The sequence below is a fragment of the Miscanthus floridulus genome, chromosome 9 (genome assembly GCF_019320115.1).
Source record: "Miscanthus floridulus cultivar M001 chromosome 9, ASM1932011v1, whole genome shotgun sequence".
In the NCBI taxonomy this organism is placed as follows: Eukaryota; Viridiplantae; Streptophyta; class Magnoliopsida; order Poales; family Poaceae; genus Miscanthus; species Miscanthus floridulus.
The window spans coordinates 80,967,767-80,974,279 of record NC_089588.1 but is presented as its reverse complement, the minus strand read 5'-3'; positions in this window follow the sequence as shown (position 1 = coordinate 80,974,279).

The window sequence follows — 6,513 nt, the reverse complement described above, 5'->3', positions numbered from 1 at the left end:
TCCGCGGACGTCGGCTACTCCCGGACGGCCGGACGCCGCTGCTGATCGCCGATCGCCGATCGCGCAGAGCCGGAGGGCGGCGCGGTGGAGCCTCCGTGCCCGTGCTGCTGCTGCCTGCAGGCTACAATTGGCTGGATCGGCTGTGCGCCTCTGCCACTGTGGACTGCGGGACCGCTATCTTGATGGAGAAACTCGATTCTCGAGCCGAGGGGAGACCGAGAGACGTCGCCGCGTGCATGCGCGTTGCCGTTACCGAGCGGGCGTGGAGCTGGTCAGCTGGAGCCTAGAGCGGCGTCCGATCAGCTAGCATTTTTTTTTGTACATACTCCAGGAGTATACGTATACTACGCCTGCTGCTGGGCCACGACCACCCGGCGTACCCGTCCGCCACTCTATTTCCGATTACAAGAATGTTTGGTTTTTCTAGATTCATATTTATTTTGTTATTCATTTTTAGATATATACACGGCTCCTACGTCTAAAGACATAATAACTCTAATGCCTCTGGAAAAAGCCAAAACGTCTTGTCATTAGAAACGGAGGAGGCATTTAACTTGATGAATATCAATGCTCTTCCGAAGAGGAATAGCAGCAATACAGCATGTTGGAACCCTCGCAGAAACGACTTAGGCCTGGTTTAGATTGCAAATTTCTGCAATCTGGACACTGTAGCACGTTTTGTTTGTATTTGATAAACTTTGTCTGATCATGGACTAACTAGGCTCAAAAGATTCGTCTCGTGATTTATAACCAAACTGTGCAATTAGTTACTTTTTTTACCTACATTTAATGCTCCATGCATACGTCCAAAAATTAATGTGACGGAGAGAGAGCGAAAAAACTTAGAACTTTGAGGCAATCTAAACCAAGCCTTAAATCCAATTCTCTGTATACTTGTTGCATTTGAACCAAACACACGCCGAGAGCAGTCCTAATGGAAGAAACGGATGCGGTTTCTATAGCATAAGAAATTATCTATAGAAACTATCTTCCACAGTGCAGGTGTCTTTGTGTAATAATTATTTTCTCTTTCTCTCTCTCAATTCTATCTTCTTTCTCCAATGGAAGTGTGGCACGAGCCCCCTGGAAACTGGTGGTTTTTCCTCAATGACGATTTCATGGTTTTTTGGTGCATTGGGTCAAGAGAAGACCTGATTTCTTTATGAGGAAACCATTTCTATAATTTTTACTCTCTTTCTTTATTAATTATATTGCCATATCAATATTTTACCTACGTAACCAGTCATTTAACGAGGACAGAAACCATCGCGTGAGACCATGCGCTCCCCTTACCTCGGATGCCTCTCAATGCCAGCGCGCCACCTCACCAGAAGCCCGCACACTCTTGTCCGGAGCTGAGAGGCCTGATCTACTGCTGCAGAGCACGCCAGCGCCTCAGCGGTCACCGCTCGCCACCGTGTGCATTCGTCCATTTTTTAATACCCGCGGTCTCCTAGTCCTAGTCCTAGTCCTAGGGCGCGGCTTCACGTCGCCTTCGTCGCCGCGCGTCGATCAGGACGGCCGGGCCCCCACAAGATCCACACATCATCAGGTCATGATGATCATCACTTCATCTCAATTTTCTTGTAAGACGGTACCGTTTAGTTGGCAAAATGATATTGTAGCACTTTCGTTGTTATTTAGTAATTAGTGTCCAATTATAGTTTAATTAGGCTTAAAAGATTTATCTCATGAATTTCGTTTAAACTGTGTAATTAGTTTTATTTTTTATTTATATTTAATGCTTCATACATGCGTTCAAAGATTCGATGTGATGAAAAATCTTGAAAATTTTTATAAAATAAAGTACAACTAAACAGGCCCGAGGTTTGCAACTACTAAAAAAACAGAGCTGCAGACCACAGCAGACAGACCCGGCCCGAGTGGTGACACTTGTCCGTTTCGCAGCGCGCGCACCGCAGTACGTACACGTTCCTGGCCGGGATCCTATGTTATTATAATAATAATCGCAGGAGGTAATATAATCATGTGGTTTCCGTGGTTAGGACAGAGCAGTAGGTTAGTCGTGGGCGACAGGCAGCAGGCGAATATTATCTGCGTGATTGGGCTGCTGATTTGTCCGTCGCGTAGCATTAGCATACGTGCGCGAATCCTCGGCGTGCCGGATGGAGCTCTGCCTGTAGCCTGTAGCCTGCAGGGAGACTCGCGCCGCTGTCCGCTTCCTTAGCCAGCTCATCGCGGTGACCCAGACGGTCGGGGACTTGGGGGTCAGAGTCGGATCGGCAACAGGACAGCACAGCATGCTTGTGTGTCTACGATAAGTCAATAAGATGTTTATAAATGGTGTGCCTCGCAATGATACGAACATTTCTTCTTTGATGATGCAAGGGAACTTATCACAACCACATAAATAGCTTATGAATGCCCTCAAATATTAAAGGAATTATCACGACCCTTGTAAAACCTCACCAATGAACATTTTTATTGAAAGTGATGCTCCTTTCAAAACATATTCCTTGCTGCGATGAGTGACTCCGATTAATCATTCCTTCATGACTAATTCATGCTATCCTTCTTACATGGATGATATAAATTTGCTTGCTACTCCCTATGCCAATTTGTGCGCAATCCATTCTCCTTTGAGACACACCCTTGTCCAATCACTCTCAAAATCACCTTGTCAACTTTGGAATTCTTGATCAAAGTGTCTTACCACAAATTCCTTGATGTCTTCCCTCACCTCAGCCTCTTTCAAATCTCGAGGACGAGATTTCTCTAAGGAGGAAAGAGTTGTCACGACCCGAAAATCGCTACAATTTGTCATAAACATCTAGAACATCAAGTACATCAAAAATTGAAAATCAACCGGTGCTTAGCCCAGCCAAGACCGAGCACTGCCCGACTTGGCGGATCGTCCGACATCACCACCGGACCGTCCGTCAAGACATCTCATAGACTTGGAATAATTCTAACCCGCACTTGCACTGACGGAGTGTCCGTCGCCATTGGCGGATTGTCCGTCGGATCCATTGCACAGCCAGGCAGCCTAGTGGACCTTCCGTCGCTACAGGCGGATTGTCCATCGAGATATTTGCATAGTTGGTCAGCCAGTCAAGCACACCACCGGATCGTCTGTCACCCACAATAGACTGTCCATCAACACATGTCGACACCTGTAACATGCAATTTGTTGTGCTGTCACACACACACATCACACACACTACACACCCACCAGTCATCCACCCCTCCCTCTCCACTCTCTCATTCACGTGAGACACCACGAAAGAGCAAGGAGAAGAGAAAGAGAGGAAGAGAGGAGAAAGGAGAAGGAAGGAGAAGGGGAAGAGAAAGGAGGAAGGAGGAGGATGCCCAGCCCTGGCCGGAGGACGTCGGCGACGAGCTGCTGCTCCCCCACGCCCTCACCTTGCCGGAGTTGGAGGAGAAGAGCCCCAAGCTTCATCTTCTTCAAGCTCAAGCCATGGAGGAGCCTGAAGGTCGATCTATGCCCTCAAGGCATCCCAAGCCGAGCTGCTGCACATAGAGCATCCCCATGGCATGGTGAGCACATCCCCGAAGCCCAACATCATCTCCCCCAACATCCCATGGCAACGCCTATGAGCTTCACCTTCATCCATGGCCACCACTACCATGGATGGGGTCGAGCTCCCCACAGCCCATGCATGGCACATCCAACACTTAGAGAAAGTTCCCTACATCACTAGAAAGCGATAGAAATAAACCACACTCGATTTGGAGTCCGGATGCCCTGGGAATCGATCTCAACATGTTTGCACAGCTGCTATTCGTCGTTTATCGAATGGTCCATCATTTTGGCGGAGTGTCCATTCAATTATAGCCAAAACCCGAGAACAACCTGTGCATATCGGATGGTTCCGATGTTCTGGCGGAGTGTCTGGTAATCACTGCACATGTGCACAACCCTAACTTGTAAAATCCATAGAAGATGCATTTGACCTCCAAAAATGGTGAAACGAGTTTGTTGTGCTCCATAGAATATTCCTTATCACGTAAGCTTAAATATGGCACCAAAAGGCATACTTCATTTTAGACCCAAAATAATGGATTTATAAATTATACACTAGAGAAAGAGAACTCCTAGAGAGCCCCGGCCTCAGTTTTGGTACAGCGGAGTGTCCGACAACCATACCGGAGTATCCGCTGCTGCTTAAGGTTGAAAACCCGAGAACACCTTGTTCGTACTGGATGGTCCGTCGCACATAACGGAGTATCCAGTGGAACCTGAACACTTAGCAGCCACTAGTATCCTATAGACCTAATTTGACGGATGGTCCGTCATCACGGCGGAACGTTCAGTTGAATTATAAACCGGACACATGGAGGTTCCCGAGAGCACTGATCTAATAGCGGAGGGTCCGATATTAGATCGAAGAGTCCAATGTCCCCAGTATGTCCTTTTCCCTGTAAGTCCCATAACCACCGGACCGTCCGTCATTCATGCCGGACTATCCAATAACACAAACCGACAGTCCTCCAATGTATACCGGAACACTCACTCTTGTAACACTAGAACCAACTTAAATAAATATCATTACATGACACCTCATATCTTGTACTCTCAACTCCCTCTTGCATGATTAGTATAATGTCATGCATACATAAGTATCTCATACATGGACATATATATAGGTACGCGATATTAGAGAGATGCCAAGTGATGTTCCAAGCTATGGGAACCTCGCTCTTCCAACTGGCAGGCACTCCACTACTATCAACCCTATTTTGGATACTTATTGAGTTTCATTATGAGTTATGCATTACTTGTAGTCTTGGATAGTGGTCTCATTTACATTACACCTAGAGTCACTTCTTAATCTATTAGAAGCCATTCACCTGAACAATGGGAATGGGAACGCGTAGCTTCTTATTGCTTTGTTCTTTGGGCAATGGTAGAAGTTATCGTGAGAACAAAACTCATATTCGCGTGTGTAGGATGCTACACGTGGATAACTAACTACTAAAACTAATGAGGGTACAACTTGATCTACCTTACTAATCTGGCAAAAGACTAATATTACTTAATGTTATAATCTTGATAATAACCTTGATAATTATCGTTCATGCGAGAGGTAGGTCATTGTGATTGTGGGATCTCAAACGGCCTAGCTCGTGGAGCATTAAGGACCGTGTATTGGGATACATGAGTCCAAGTAACCACCCATACAGACCACATGTCACGGATGGGGTCGACAATCCAAGTAACTAATCACGACCGGTCTATTCGTGAAACTGGCAAGGCGGATGGCTCTGGGAAGATGGTGTATGTAACGACTCGGGAAACCGTTACAGTATAGAAGCCTGACCCGAGGAACTGGGAAGATGGTGAAAATCTGACCCGGGCATTCAGTCGAACCTTTCATGTAACATTCTAGCTACATTAGGGAATGGTTGGAAGACATGTGGCAACCCTTACTCTCGCGCAAGGGTATGGTGGTTAGTCCCGTTCTTCCGTGTGGGTACAGTTGTACACCTCTGCAGAGTTTTGAAAGCCTAAAGTCCCTCGGGACAGAATCATCCGGTTGTTCCTACTTTCTATACCCACGGTAGCGTTGTTGATGGATTATGGACCTCTATGTGATACATGACTAATAACTATATACTTGAGTTTTAAGAGTTAGAACATGTCATGTCATACTTATAAGCAACGCCATTGCTTTTCCGCAAATAAACAAATACCTGATATTACATTTTGCATCCACCAAATATTATAAATTGGAATTAAGCCCTGCGAGTACGCAATGTACTCACAGTGCTGTCGTTCAGTTGTTTTGCAGGTATAGGACAATGGTGGCCATCTCACCCCGTCATTGGTGGCAAAGTAGGTGAATGACATGTGTGGTCCAAGCTACGGTGACGATGCCCATGGGCAAGGCGACCGCCAGTTACTATATATATAATTGATTCATAGTATAGCGATGTTGGTAAGAGAGTCATTTGGTTCACACTACATTTAGTCTTACGTTGTATAATCAATTTATTATATTCAACAAGATTTGTAATATATGTTTCCGCTGAATTATTATGTGTTCCGATGATGAGATGTAATCTTGAGTTGTGGAGGCTATTGTGATATGATACTCAACCTGATACTGAAGAGGAGTTGCCAAGGAGCGTTCCTAGGGAGTCACCGATGTTGGTTTGCTTAAATTGGGTCAGTCAAGTGGAAGACACTCGATTTAGGCGAATTAACGCGGCGGGTCCCTACAACAGCTACAGCAGTGGCGGCTCGTGGATGGGCTCGTTGGACTTGTCCATGGGTTTTCATTTCTTTGTTTTTTATTTGATTATTAACCGAGGCGGGCGACCAACCGCCTCTGTTAAGGTCGGATTAACCGTGACCTTTTCACGGAGGCGGATGGGATGCCCGCCTCGGTTAATCGTTTTTGCTCGCCTCGGTTAAGTTTTCTGTAGTAGTGGATGCTGTTGGAGTATGGAAAGATATACAAAGCAATTTTTAAATAATATAATGTAACTCCCTAATATTCAAGTAAATTACCTACGCTATTTTGGATA